We start from the raw sequence: 14912 nt of genomic DNA, 5'->3' as shown, positions 1-14912 counted from the left end.
AAAAAAAAAAAGATTCTTGCAGAGGCCAGAGAGGGCATCCATCAGGTCCTCTGGAGTGGGAGTTATAAATTGTGAGTCACCTGATATAGGTACTGGGAACTGAACTTGAGTTCTTTGCAAGAGGAACTAGTGCCCTCTTAACTGCTGGGCCACTTTTCTAGCCCTAAGAATAAAAAATTATTATTATATTTTTTAAAATTTAAAGTGATAATCTTGAAATGGTGCCTGAGCTGAAGCTGTTAGCTTGCTGGTGCCTATGTCATGTGAGTCCTGCTCAGGGAGGCTACTTTTATTCCTGTCATTGTTATTTTCTCTGCATTTAGCTCAGTGTTGACAGTTAGTAGTGATTTAGTAAATTTCACCAAATTTATGAATGAAAGAAGAAAGAAGACTATTAATAAGGAAGAAGCACACATTAGCATGACCCTGCTCAGCCTAAGACACCCCCAGCTTTAACTTTGGGTTGACATTGGTCCTGTGCAAGGTTTAGAATGATCTTCTTCATAGCCTACTCTTTTCTGTGAGGTAGTTGCCCTGAGCCTGAAATGTCTATAATCTTGGAATTATCTGTGTTTTTTTTTTTTTTTTTTTTTTTTTTTTGCATTCATTCCTAAGATCTGGATTACTGGGTGGGAAAGTTGCGTATATTCTAGCTTTAAGAATCCTATCCTGGCCGGGCAGTGGTGGCGCACGCCTTTAATCCCAGCACTTGGGAGGCAGAGGCAGGTGGATTTCTGAGTTCGAGGCCAGCCTGGTCTACAGAGTGAGTTCCAGGACAGCCAGAGCTACACAGAGAAACCCTGTCTCGAAAAAAACCAAAAAAAAAAAAAAGAATCCTATCCTGAGCATTTTGTAGGAGAATGGCATTGCCTTGCCTTTCATTCTACTAGAAGACCAAGGATTTAAATACATAAACCTATGGGGTATACTCCTCATCTGAACCACCACATGGCTGCACAGACTTTCCACACCAAGAACTCATATGTATTCTTAGTCAGATAGTCACTCATGTCTGATCACTTATTCTCCTTGCAGTGTTTAATTCAAGGAGACTCTTCATGTAGATCTCATTTACTTTTCCATGATGTATAGGATGACCTGGCCTGAGCCTCTTTATGCTCAGTGCCTTGGCTGCTTTGATTTTTCCCAAGCATTCCTTATAAAGGCTACTTATTAGAAGTTTCACAACTTTAGTAATGGTTCTTCCATTGGCAAGAAGAGTGTTCTCTTGAAAGTGTGTTACTGTGGCTGTCTTAGTTACTTTTTTGTTTCTGAGATGAAACACCATGACCAAAGCAACTTATAAAAGAAAGCATTTAATTTGGGCCTCACAGTTCCAAAGGGCTAGAGGCCCTGACCATCATGTTGGAGTAGATCTGGTCCACAGCACAAAGCAGAATATGGGAGAGAGAGAGAGAGAGAGAGAGAGAGAGAGAGAGAGAGAGAGAGAGCGAGAGAGCTAACTGGGAATGATGTGGCTCTGTGAAACCCTCAAAGTCCACTTCAAGAGACAAGTTACTCCAACAAGGCCACACTCTCTAATTCTTCCCAAACATTTCCACCAAACTGGGGATCAAATATTCAAATATATGAGTGTATGGGGGCCATCCTCATTTAAACCACCACAGTTGCCCTTAAGGATCTTCCTATTTACTGCTTTCTTTGCTGCCTTTGAGATTTGCTTAAGTAACTTGCATTTCACTGTTTATCCCATTTCAACTTTTTCTCTGTTGCTGGATATTAATTTGTTTTCACTTAAGAAAGCTATTTTATCCTAAAGTGCTGGTACTATTTTGCTTTTATTGGGTGATTTATATGGATAAGTTTAGTTTTTGAAAATTTATTGAATTTTATACTGATGAAAGACATAATTTTATATATTTAGTACTCTAATAAAAAATGGAAAACCTACTACTAAATACTATCAAGATACTCATATTTATATACAAAGCTATTGTTATTTTAGTTTTATAGATATACTTTATTAAAGTATAGGTAATTTTTAGTTAAAGGGTCTTGATCAATTGATTTTAAAGGAGTATATTGGTTTCAATTCTTACCATCAACAATAAACCCTACTTATAAAGCCTGGAAAATATAGAAATGAAACCATTTAATTCTTCTGATTTAAATTTTGGTAAGTATTCAGGCAGTTGAACATGGCCAAATTTAGAAATTGTAAGTTGTAAAATCAATCTGTCATTGTATATTTATACACACACATATGTATTTACATATACACAAGGATCATGTATAGATATGCATCTCCATATGCATAAATATATATAAATATATATGTTACAGATATCCACATGCACATTGTAGAGAAACTTGAAGTGTAGAAACCTAAAATGAAAAAATATTTGGCTAAATTATCTTTAAGCTGTATGTACTATGACTGTAATGTCTAAAATTTCATACCTAAGGCTTTATAGCCAAAGTTCTGAAAGAGGAGGCTAGTGTTGAAATCGTCTCTGCTGAAAATAAATCTTTTCTCTTAAAAACATTTTAATCTAATAGAAAGTAGTCTTGAAAGAGAGGACACCTATTTTGTACACACATGAAATCTATAACCATAACTCTAAGGATAAAGACTGTCAGGTAGAATTCCATGAAACATTCCAATGATATTTCATTCACTTTATATTTTGCTTCAACTGGAAACAAGCGGCTAGAAAAATCTGAGGATGTTAATTCAGGAGTGATTGTTGCCCACAGGTGCATCTTGTCCTCAAATGTATCACTGTGTTTTACACTTCTGAGGTCTGACAGTCTTTTATCTTTCACATAGAGGATAAAATGCCTATAGCTACTCTTTCAAATTCTCAGAGAATTCAAAAATTGTGTCAAGCCTTCCTAAGATTGGAACGTTTCTCATCCAAGTAGTTCTTTCTAAGTATGCATTTAAAGTAAGTTTTCTGACCAGATATCATTAAGGTCATTTTTTTCCCAGAAGCAAAATCTAAGAATTCCAGAAAAGCAATCTATGTATGGGAAACATCTCCTCATGTCTCCTCATAGGGTATTGGGAAGTGTGTCTTGGAAAAGTAAGAGTCAAGCAAAGGTATGTTGTGAGGCCCAGCTCAGCAAAGGTGAATGACTGCAGTTGTTGCCAAGAAGCTGCAGTTGTGTTTTCTGTACTTAGCAGCCATGGGTTAATGATTTTTCCCCACTCACCAGGGGATAAAACTTGTCATGAGCCATTCAAGCATCAAAGTGAATTCAGAATGCTGCAGAGCATGCCACCAAGAACTATATGCAATTTAAGATTGAAAGTGCACTAGGAGGCAGCCAGTAAATAAATGGCAAAGAGATTTGAGGATAGGGGAGTGGTTCACAGTGTGTACAACACAGGGCAAAGCAGCAGAGAAATCCTAGTTTTCATTCATATTAGCATATTCTCCACAGATTCAGTTCCAACATTTCTCATTGCCATCCAAGGCAAGAGAGGACTTTTGGTGTGGGACGGCAATAATGTCAATGATAAGCTAAACCTATATTTTTGCTGTTTGGCTAAACACTTTTCATGCATTTCTTTGTTTGCTTCAGGCCACTGAGTTATAAGCAGCATTTTCCAGGACACTCAATTAAGTTACATCACATCTAGGTCTTCAATAGTGGATAGAGGGCAACTTTCTTAGTCACCATATAAAGCAGCCCCTGGGTATATTATCTAAGACTTGCAGATGAAACCTCTGACTTAGTCTTGCAAAGAAGAGGACATGAGAAGGCCAAAGTTTTAATAAAGACAAGAGTACCTTCTTTCTTAGGGCATCATTTCCTCAGCAGCACTTGCCATGGATTGTTATTACATGTGTGTTTTTTTTTTTTTTTTCTTGTTTATGGTCTTCACTGCTTCAGTTCGTCAGATGCTAGAGCTATATTCAGGCTGTCAGTTCATTGGTGACCAATGTGTTGTGAGTCAATTAGTGAGTGAGTCAGGTTCTCTTCACCTCTCAGACTGTGGTGGGCCATAACAATGGGCTTCTCTTTTCACCTTTGAGAATTTGAATATTAGATTTTCTATACAGTGTGTAAAAAAAAAAAAAAAGATTATTTAGCTTCGCTGAGTATCAATTTCCTAGTGAAAAGTGGGGATAATGGCACCTTCTTCAAAAAGGTGTTGAGATGCTTCACTGTGATAATTATACAGAGGGTCTAGTATATAACAGGGTTTAAAAGTATAGAATAGCATCAGGGACAAAAATACAGTTGCTGTGAGGGTAGCTGAAAGAAAAGTTTGTGCCTTTCCTTTAAGTAATTAGATATCCAGACTTAATAAAAATTTCGTTATGCTTTGGATAGGGTTTTAGTCTGTGTCCTAAAGCTTTATGTACTGGAAACTTGACAACACCCCTCCTGCCCTGCTAATGTGGCAGTATGAAGAGAGGGTAAAACCTTTGGAAGGTGTGGTAATTGCCTATACAAGGTAATTGCCTATCAATGTGGTTGTAGGAGGAGCCTGATCATTTCCCTTGAAAGTGGGATTTTATAAAGTCAATTGGTCTCTTCTGTATACAGTATTTTCTTTCCTGCTTGTCTGTCATATTGTAATACAGATATAAGGGCCCTCAACACAGGAAGAATTGATTGTGCCTTTTAGTCTTAGATATTCAGTTTCTAAAACTGTGAACTAAATAAACTTTGTTATAAAGTGCTCCACCTCAGGAATTTTATTATAGCAATGGTATTTTATTACCACGACAGACTGATACAGGGTTCCCCATGGGCTTTGTCTCCAACAAGTCTTTCTGAACCATTACATGGGCCATGGCTTTGAAGGCTGCACACATGTCTTTGCCTTGTGCAGAATCTTAAAGTCTCATGTAACTTAGAGTTGGCAGTGTGTTCCTGTGCATCCCCAGCAGGTAGAAAAGCTGAATCGTATGTGTTGTCTCTTCTTGGATAGATTCAGATTCCTGAAGGTACTTTCATTAACCACTTAATACACTTAGAAACCAGTAATAATGGAGGTATCCTGCTATTATCAATGAGAAGGTATGTCTCAAGTAGGTTGAAACATATTTGTTTCTCTACTCTTCTGTCCATTCAGAATAGATTCTTGTTGCCATGGTAACAGAGACAAGAGGAAGTAAGAGTTTTTTGAGTGCCTTAGATGCTTTTGCACAAGGAGAGGAGTGAGGTTGAACTGAAATGTGGACTTAAAATGAAATATCATTTTCATCTGTCTTTCTCTGTAGAGGGCAGATGTCATGATTATGCCTGAAACTATTTTTCAAAGTAAGCATATTCAGTCCTTGGATTTGAAGATTAAAGTGAAAAAGGTGGAGAGAAAAGAATTCTCTTTCTCCTTCCCAAAATATTTCATGCATGGTTTTCTTCTGGGGACATTTTCTCTCTTGCTTGTGTGAGGGACTCAATGCACACTAACTTGGAGAAAGTTTAAAATTTACCCCCATTCCTTGCTCTGTCTGTCTGTCTATCTGTCTACCTGTCTTTGTATCGACCTCCCTTCTTTTCTGTATGTATGTATGCGTATGTATGTATGTATGTATATATATATATATATATATATATATGAAACTATATTATATATTACATACTATATTATATTTTATAATATAGAAACAAATTACATATATATACATACAATTTTCTCTCAATATTTTGTGTGTATGTGTATGAGGGGCACACATGTACTATTTTGTGTATGTGGAGGTCAGAGGACAACTTGTAGGAGTAAGCTCTATTGTGCCACCATTTGGATCCTGACAATTGTACTCAGTTCGGCAGGCTTGGCAGAAGGTAGTCCTCCTAACTGAGCCATCACATTGGTCCCTGAACTCTATTATTTTAAACATAAAATGAATACATTCTATTTATAAACTGATGTTATTTGAATAAACAAGTGAAAATATCTAAGTTTGGCTTGGAGTTTGAAGGAGAGTGACCTGTCTCACACCTGCATGGCTCCTCTTCATTTGGGCTGGGCTTCTCATATTTGTGCCTTCCCTCTCCTTAGTTCTGCCATTTTCAGTTCCACTTTCAAGGTATACCCAACACACAATCACTAAACACAGTGAGCTCCTGGAATGGTTTTCCCTTTATATGCCCAACATGGTGGGTTTAGTGCCTCTCACTTTGTAGCTTCCATGACTCAGCCTTCTCCTCTCAGCCTATCAGGGCCAGAGAGATTTCCTGATTCCCAGTTACTCCCTCTGGACTATCCTTCTCTCTCTCTCTCTCTCTCTCTCTCTCTCTCTCTCTCTCTCTCTCTCTCTCTCTCTCTCTCTCTCTCTCTCTCTCTCCCTCTCCCTCCCTTCCTCCCTCTCCTGCATGATGAGGGCACTCTATCATGCCTCCTCTTAGGTTTTTTATTTTTGGATACAGAGTTTTTCATTAAGTCTGGAGCTCACTGGTTGGCTAGACTGGCTGGACAGTGAGCTCCTATCTCAGCTTCTAAGTGCTGGAGTTATAGGTGCATGCTGCCACATCTGTCCTCTTTGAAAATGTGGGTGCTAGGGATCTGACCTCAGGTTCTCATTTCTGCATTGCAAGCTCTTTACCCACTAAGCCATAACACCCTAACTTAACTTGTCATTGTGACATGTGTACCTTCATGGGAATCTGGAAGTCAGCTTTCAAGTTTAGACCTTTTGGATCCCTTTGTGGTAGCCTTTGTTGGGAATGTAGGGAACAAGAGGAATAAGCCTGTAGCTGGTCTTTGGTACTTTGTGGGTTCTTCATTTTTCTTCATTCTTTATCCTTCTGGTTTCATCCCTATCACTAGATAAGAGAGAAGAAGGATGGGGGCAGGAGGAGAGAGATAGAGATCCCTGAATATAATTTCTTTCTAATTAAAAGGATTATGATATTATCTTTTTGTTTCTTCTTTGACTACAGCTACTAACAAACAGCAATCACTATCAGCCACTGATCCCTACTCTTGGGGCCCTAGCATTTACATATTGTATGAAAAGTTCCCAGAATTCCAAATGTCACACAATTGCAGAAACTATCTGCAGCTAGCAAAGCCATGCCTCTGTTAGAGCATGAGGCACATCATAGTCAGCTGCTGTAGACAGTCTAAAGTGGCCCCATTTCCCTACACCTGGGATCAAAACAAAGGCACATTCCTATAATATTTCTGTAGTTTTAAAAGAAACAAAAATACCAGATTTCTCACTACATAAACCTTGATCTTTGGCCTCTGGGCCCAAAATCTCTGTCCTACAGGCACTTATGTAGCTATTCCTGTCTATGTTATACCATACTTTGTGTCCCACCCTTTATGGGAAGGATCCTGGGAATGCTGTGTCAAGGTCCTGTAAATCAGGCTTCGAAGTGTTGGTCCTGTGAGATAGGTCTCAGATACCCAGAGTGAGATATGGGAAGAAATGTGAGCTTCAGATGTATACATCCTATATGTTTTTTTTTTTTTCCTTGAGGATACACACAGCTGGCCCAGCATCAGAGTGGGACCAAAACAAAGGCGCTTTTTTTTTTGGCCTAAGTGTAAGAGAGGCACTTAACTATTACCAAGTAAAGGGAAATCTGGTAATTCAAGCATGTGAAAATTCTTGTACAAATTAATGGAATGATTGAAATATATGAGGACTCTGCATTTAATAAACCTAGCAATGCAGTATTGCAATTATATTCTAGTTACAGAATGGCTTTTTATAGTATCAATATAACACTGCTTGCTTAGAGTTCAATAAAGTACTTTTAGAACTAATACCACATGTTGCTGAATTAATTAAAAAGTTTTTTGTGTGTGGTCTAAAATATGAGTCATATATTTCAAGAGTTCATTCACTCATGTGATGAATACTTATCAGGTACCTCCTCAGTAGGTCTCTGTGAACTCCTTTGCTGGGCTTGATGCTATTAATAACAATGAGAGAGTAACAGAGTGTGGATCTGCATTTTATGAACACTGACACAGGCATTTATTGCAATTCATGCTCAGGGATGGAAACATCTAGAAGCTTTATAGAGAGGGCTCTGCTGAATATTGGATGAGAAAAAATATTGATTCATAAAATTCAACAAATCAGTATTTCCTATGGCCTAATTACTTTGTATTAAGCCTGCCTGACAAAAGTTCTAGTACCTCTTAATGTTGTCATGATAAAGATCAAGCTTCCAACACATGGACCTTTAGAGGTGCACTTACACCACAGGCAGACAATAGCAGGGTTAATCAAAGGCAGGTGAGTGCTAGGTGTCTGTACAGGGATGAAGGAACTGGGTGATGGACATGTCAGTGAAAGTTGATCAAGTATTGAATATAAAATGTTCCCCACAAGCTCATACTTGCTCCTTAGCTGGTGGAGCTCTTTCAGGAGGCCAGAGAACCTTTAGGAAGTAGGTCTTAGCTGAAGGAAATAGGTAACTGGGGTTGGTACTTTGAAGATTATAGCCTGGTTCTTGTCTCGTCCTCTATTCCCTGGTATGGGATAATACCATTTTCTATATTTTCTGCTACCACAGACTAAGCTACTCAGACATACCTCTAATCATGCAATGGACTCCCCATGGACCAAACTCCTCTGAAATCATGAACCCCCCAAAGCCTTTCTTTTCTTAAGTCCTTTCAGTCAGATATTTTGGGAACTGCAATGCAGAAATAACTAACTCAGATACTGGAACCTGATGCTGAGACAGAGGCTTGTCACTAAAATTTGTTTTCCTAGTGCTACTAGCACCTGGCCAATGTTGCTCTGCTGGCCATTAATTTAGTTTCTGCTTTGATTTTGCTCCATGGCTGTGTATACAGATGGGAAGCAATGGTTAGCATTTTGTTATGGCATTTGAAGTACTACCTACATAAAGATACTCCTGTAATTTATTGTGATCTTGTCAAATTGAAAACAGAGGGAAAATGCATAAAGATCAAACCATTCAGGGGTCAATAGGATAGTTTCCTCCCTCCTATCCTTCCAGCATCCCCCAGTGCTGTGAGAGGTCAGACAAGACAGTAGTTACCTTCTTCAAGAAGTGACAGTAGCATCTCTTTCTACCCATGATGCTGAAAATTTAAAATTTCCTCAGGCATTTAGAGTCAAGTCCATATTTCATCTGTAAGGATTATATATGGTTAAATAAATTCTGTCTTTAAAATATAACTCCTCTGGAAAATGGATTTTAGAATACTTTCAAGCCTGCCACTTTATTTTTAATATCTTGCTGAAGTCAGCCACAATAAAAAATGAAAATTTGGGACATGGAGCAAGGCTACAGAGGCTATGGGGCATGGAGTGCTGGACTTACCAACACCCAGGGTACATATGGAAGTGGTATGACCAGCTGGCAAGGTTATGAAAACTACAACTACTACAACGCCCAGAATACCAGTGTCCTTGCAGGAACACCGTATAGTTATGGCCCAGCCTCATGGGAGGCCATCAAGACCAGTAATGGTGGCCTGGGAGCTGGGAGCTCTGCCATGCATGTGGCCTCTTTTGCCTCAGAGCTATGTACGAACAACTCTGACTGGCTCATTGCCAAGATCAATCAATGTTTGGACATGTTGTCCAAGGAAGGAGGCAGGGGTGGGATCAGCAGTGGGATCAGCAGTGGGATCAGCAGTGGTGGGGAGGGCATGCAGGACAGAGACAGCTCCTTCTGCTTCCAGCCATAGAGTCCTACGACTCTAGATTCTGTATACCTGAGCATAATCCCTACCACCTTGGCTACAGTTATGATTATAACTTTGACTTGGGGACTGACCGCAATGGTAGCTTTGGTGGGACATTCAATGACTTTCGGGACCCAGCCCCAGAGCGGGGCTTCCTTGATAGTTTCTTGAGGGGCTGGGGCCAGGGTCGCTTCCAGGACTGGAGCAACTCCAGCACCTTCATACGTAGGGACCCCTTTATGCCACCCACAGCCTCGGAGCCCTTATCCACTCCCTGGAATGAGCTGAACTACATGGGTGGGCATGGTCTTGGTGGGCCCTCCACCAACAGTCCACCTTCTTCCCTCTTTCTCAGTCCATGACCCCCGACTACAGCATAATGGGCATGCAGGGGGTGGGCAGTTTTGGTGGCACCATGCCTTATTGATGTAGCCGGTCCCAGACTCGGATACGGGATTGGCCCAGAAGGAGAGGGTCTGAACGCTTTGGACCAGACAACATGGGTAGGAAGCAGAAGCAGTCTCCATTGTATGAAGAATGTGATGCCAAGCTGGTCCATGCTGAGAGTGAAGGAGATCTATCTGAAAACAAAGATGGAGCTGGTGACTTACTGTCAGGAGATAAAGAATTCAGGGGGGAGGATGAATTCTGTGACCCCAGAAAGCAGAGAGGAGGAAAGGAGGAGGAGGACGAGGACGTGAAGAAGAGACGGGAGAAACAGAGGAAGAGAGACAGGATGTGGGACGGAGCAGCTGACAGGATTCAGTTTGCCTTGTTCTGTATGCAAGTTTTGTAACTTTGAAGATGAAAAAGTTCAAAAGCATCTGCAAAGTAAATTTCACAAAGAGACTTTGATTTATAAGTACCAAACTGCCCGACAAGACAGTAGAATTTCTCCAGGAATAAGAAAATTGAGAAACGGCGTCAGGAGTTGTTGGAGAAGGAAAGCCCTAAAACCCAAACCAGATCCATTCAAAGGGATTGGCCAGGAGCATTTCTTCAAAAAGATTGAAGCCACACATTGCCTGGCCTGTGACATGTTCATTCCTGCACAGTATCAGCTCTTCCAGTGGCATCTGCATTCCATGGACCATAACCATAATTGAAGGTTGGCTGCTGATCAGTTCAAGAAAACAAGTCTCCATGTGGCTAAGAGTGTTTTGAACAACAAACATATAGTGAAGATGCTGGAAAAATATCTAAGGGCGAGGATTCTTTTGTCAATGAAACTACTGATCTTGAGATGGAAGGAGATGAAAATGTAGGAGAGGAGAAGGAGGAGACACCAGAGCAGGTAGCTGCAGAGGTGATCACAGCAGCAGTGAGGGCTGTAGAGGGGGAAGGAGAACCGGCTGCAGAGCATAATGAAGTCCTAGATGAAGTGGAAGGACCTGTGGACACAGCAGAGGCCAGCAGTGACCCCCACACTGAAAAGCTACCAGAAGAGCAGACATGTGAAACAGCATCTGAAACCAGGAACATTGAAGACAAGGCCAGAGGTGAAGCTGCTGAAGCCAGAAATGAAGCAGCCATGCCAGCAGCAGATGCAGGAAGCACATCACCTGTCAAAGCTATCCCAGGAGTCATGGAAGATGAGATGGAACAAACTGATGCAGAGTCCAAAGATATTCCCACAGAATGATCTTTTCTTCCCTGTTTCAAGGGATGTGTTCTATCATGTGTTCTTTTTGTTTATAAGATGTACTAGGTGTGTGTTGTTTGGTAGAAAGACTGGGCCATTTTCTTCCCAATGTATCTCAAGGATTGATGCTGTACAGTAGATGGCTTCCCACCTCTGTTAGAATATAAAAAGAGGTAAACCATTTTCCCAAGTGGCCTTTGATGTCTATCTGTGCATTGGAGTTAGAATAATAAAAGTAGATCTTCCTGATTAAAAAAAAATGAAAAATTGGGAGTTAGTAGTGGATGGGAGCTACAACTGGAAGAGTGGTTTGAGAAGGTCCTGAGTGCAGGCTTCTGGGGCTATCAGGACCAAGTAAAGGAGGGAGGGGAGAAAGCAGGAAGAAAGACACCACTTACATCTTTCCAAGTTCACTATTTGTTTAGAGCAAATGTGAATGGTATAAAGTCATTTAGTGCCCCATTTCCTGGCAGAAGAAACTTAGAATAATAAAAGGTATCTCTTTTTCTCTTTTATGTTTTGTGTTTGTGTATGTACCAGTGTACATGTGTATATGTGTTTGTATTTTTGTGTATGTACAGGTGTATATGTGTACGTCTTTGTCTTTTTGTGTGTGTAGGTATATGTGTGTACATATATTTGTGGGTATTTTTGTGTGTGCATGTATATGTGTATATCTGTTTCTATATTCATGTGTGCATATGTACATGTGTTTGTGACTATTTTTCTGTGTTTATGTGTATGCATGTTTATAAGTATTTCTGTATGTGCAGGTATATTTTGTGTATGTGTTTATGTGGAGGCAAAAGAGGTAACCTTATGTGTGATTCTTTTTCAGATGTCCACCTTGTGTTTTGAGACAGGTTTCTCACTGCCCTGTTTCAACTAGGCTGGTTGGCCAGCATGTTCCAGCACTCTGCTCATGTTCTAGGGCTTATGCCTCCCCTAGACCTAGGGTTACAAGCATGTCACTACTTTTTTCAATGGGTTCTGAGAATTAAACTCAGTTACTCATGCGTGCATAGTAATCATTTTATTGGCTGAGTTAACAACATCCCAGGCCCTAATACCCCTTTTCTGAGTACAGGTTACAGTGGTCACATTTTGGTAAAGTACAAAGTAAGCAGATTTGGCCTCAGATCCTTGCTCTTGCTTTGGCTTACCTTTCCTCTCCACCAGCAAAGGGCAGACATGGCAGCAGATGCTATTGTCTCCCTGGGAGTCATTGAGGTAAGCATAAGACTAGGGTCATGATTTTATTGTTTTAGGTAGTGACTAGTACACTGTCATATGGTAGATGAGGATCTTCTGAATTCTTGAGTTACTTTTAACTCTTTGAGAGGGAATGGTTTCTTGGAGAAAATTAAGAAAAAAAATTTTTTTTTTTGAGTAAGAGTCTTGCTATGTAGCAGAGGATGGCCTTGAAGTAGAAGAGGCATAATCATCCTGCCTCTGACCCCTGAATGCTAGGATTCTAGGCAAACTTATGTCCTGCTCTTTGAGATTGTATTTTCAAGTACAGATCCTATGATGAACAAGTTGAGCCAAGCACCTCCACTAATGTTCTTTTCATGTTACCTAGGTTTTAGGGTAAAACCTAGCACAGTAGGTCTGGCCTCCTATTCAGTATGCCAGTTACAAAGTGGCTGGAAAGTCACTTTAATCTGGGTAGCCACTAAGGGAAGACTGGATATATGGGCTCAGTGATTCCAAGGTCTACCTATGAGAAGCTGACAGGAACTCTGAGATTTTTCAGAGAAGGAGAACAAAGGTGGTGGAGTGAGGGGTGTGTCTTGGGAGTTCATAGCTGATAAAGCAGGTAATCCTGAACAGGCTACATGATCTGGTTGATCATTATCTCAGCGCCAGAAGTTATCATTGCTTGAGGGGACAGCATTACCCCATTGAGCCCATTGAAAGATGACCTTCTCAGGGGCCAGCCTGGGTTTCTATCTTGGGATACTTGCTTCCTCTTGTGGGGAGTGATGTCATCATGAGGCAGCTTAGGGTAGTTTGACGTCCCTGTCATAAAGACATTTACTGATCAGATCTGCCATTCCTAAAATCCAAGGTAACTGCAGAAGGGAGTGACTTAGAAGGAAAATAAAAGATAGAAGTAAAGTAGAGGGGCTGGAGAGATGGCTCAGTGGTTAGGAGCTCTGACTGCTCTTCCAGAGATTTTGAGTTCAATTCCCAGCAACCACATGGTAGCTCACAACTATCTATAATAGGACCTGATGTCTTCTGGTGTATCTGAAGACAGTGATGATGTATTCGTATTTATAAAATAAAAAAATCTTTTAAAAAAGGAAGTAAAATAGAGCTAGAGAAGAACACAGTGGGATGAGTTAGGCCAGTGACTGGCCTGTCTTCACTGAGGAAAAGTCTTCAAGGGACTACTGCAAATACTGAGTCTGATTCTGGAAAAGAAAATTTTAAACTTTTCCAAACTGATTTTTTTTTTTTTTTTTTTTTTTTTTTTTTTTGTATGTAAGAACTCAGGAATGAGGTTTGGGTTTTTTTTTTGTTTTTGTTTTTGTTTTTGTTTGTTTTTATAAATAAACTAGAAATGGCAGTAATTTGCAGCAATACTCAAAAAACATTGCAAGTTTCAACAGAAAACAATGAGCTAAAAGCATGATTCCCCTCTTACTTGCTGTTATAAGCTTGGCTACATGTCTGTGGTCTCTAAGCTTCAACTTTTCCTCTGAGCATGTGAATAGTGAATATTACAGTGTACCCAAACTGTGAGAACAGTGATAGGTGTTTGGTATATATAGTGTAGGCAGAACCTTGCACTTAGGGGGTGTGATGTAAGTACTCACTAGGTTGCCTCCTTTCCCTCTCTGTCTCTATGTAGACACATAGAGCAAAAGGGACAATTTCCAGTTATCCATAAATGTAACAATTGCACTATGGACTTGAGTCTTAAGTTGTTCCTTAACAGATGAAAGTGTTGAACTCAGATGGTTTGGAAGTGGCAACAGTGAGAATCATAGGCAGAGGACCTTACTTTTTTGGTTGTGAACTTAAGCCTTTAATGGCTGAGTATCCTTTCTAGCCCAGGGACTTTAATTCTTTATTATTAAAAATAAGAATAAGAGCTTAGACTCTGTGATTAGGATTTTAGCTCTTCTATATCCTCAGGATGACTTAGGATATTCTCTGTGCCTTCTTAGTTCTCTGTGCCTCAGTTCCCTCACTTATAAGGGTTGTAAGAGTTGAGTAAATTCTTTTTAAATTTTTTTATTAACCTAATAAAATTTATTTTAAGATATACAATGCCATATTGACATTTTTTAAGTCATCACAATAATTTAAAATAGTTAAATGCCTCTTAAATATACATGATATATTCTGAAGCTAAAAGTAATATGCACTCAACCAGTTTTTAAAATCTATTCGGAACATTAAACATGATAGATGTAGAAAAAAAAATCTCTTATGAAGTCCTCTTTGAAAGGAAATTGTGAAAAGTCCCTGATCAGACAGAAATTGGGCTCTGCAGCCAGTCCTACAACACACAGAGAAAGCCACACTTCCAGGTGATCTAACAAGCCCAGGATCACAGGATCCCAGGATCACAGGATTACAGAGGCAGCTTGACTCTGAGGAGTTCTGACACAACCGGGATCACAGGAAGGACAGGCTCCAGTCAGATTTAGC

General features: G+C 39.9%; 1 protein-coding gene and 1 pseudogene across 2 annotated transcripts in view; both read left to right on the top strand.

Annotated features, from left to right (window-relative positions):
• Positions 1 to 14912, top strand: part of Adcyap1 (adenylate cyclase activating polypeptide 1) — a 117542-nt gene that overhangs the window by 76264 nt on the left and 26366 nt on the right. The window lies entirely within an intron of this gene.
• On the top strand, positions 9176 to 11246 carry LOC116088902 (annotated as a pseudogene).

This window comes from Mastomys coucha, unplaced genomic scaffold (genome assembly GCF_008632895.1).
Source record: "Mastomys coucha isolate ucsf_1 unplaced genomic scaffold, UCSF_Mcou_1 pScaffold14, whole genome shotgun sequence".
NCBI classification, from domain to species: domain Eukaryota; kingdom Metazoa; phylum Chordata; class Mammalia; order Rodentia; family Muridae; genus Mastomys; species Mastomys coucha.
This window is presented reverse-complemented; position numbering and strand designations above follow the sequence as displayed.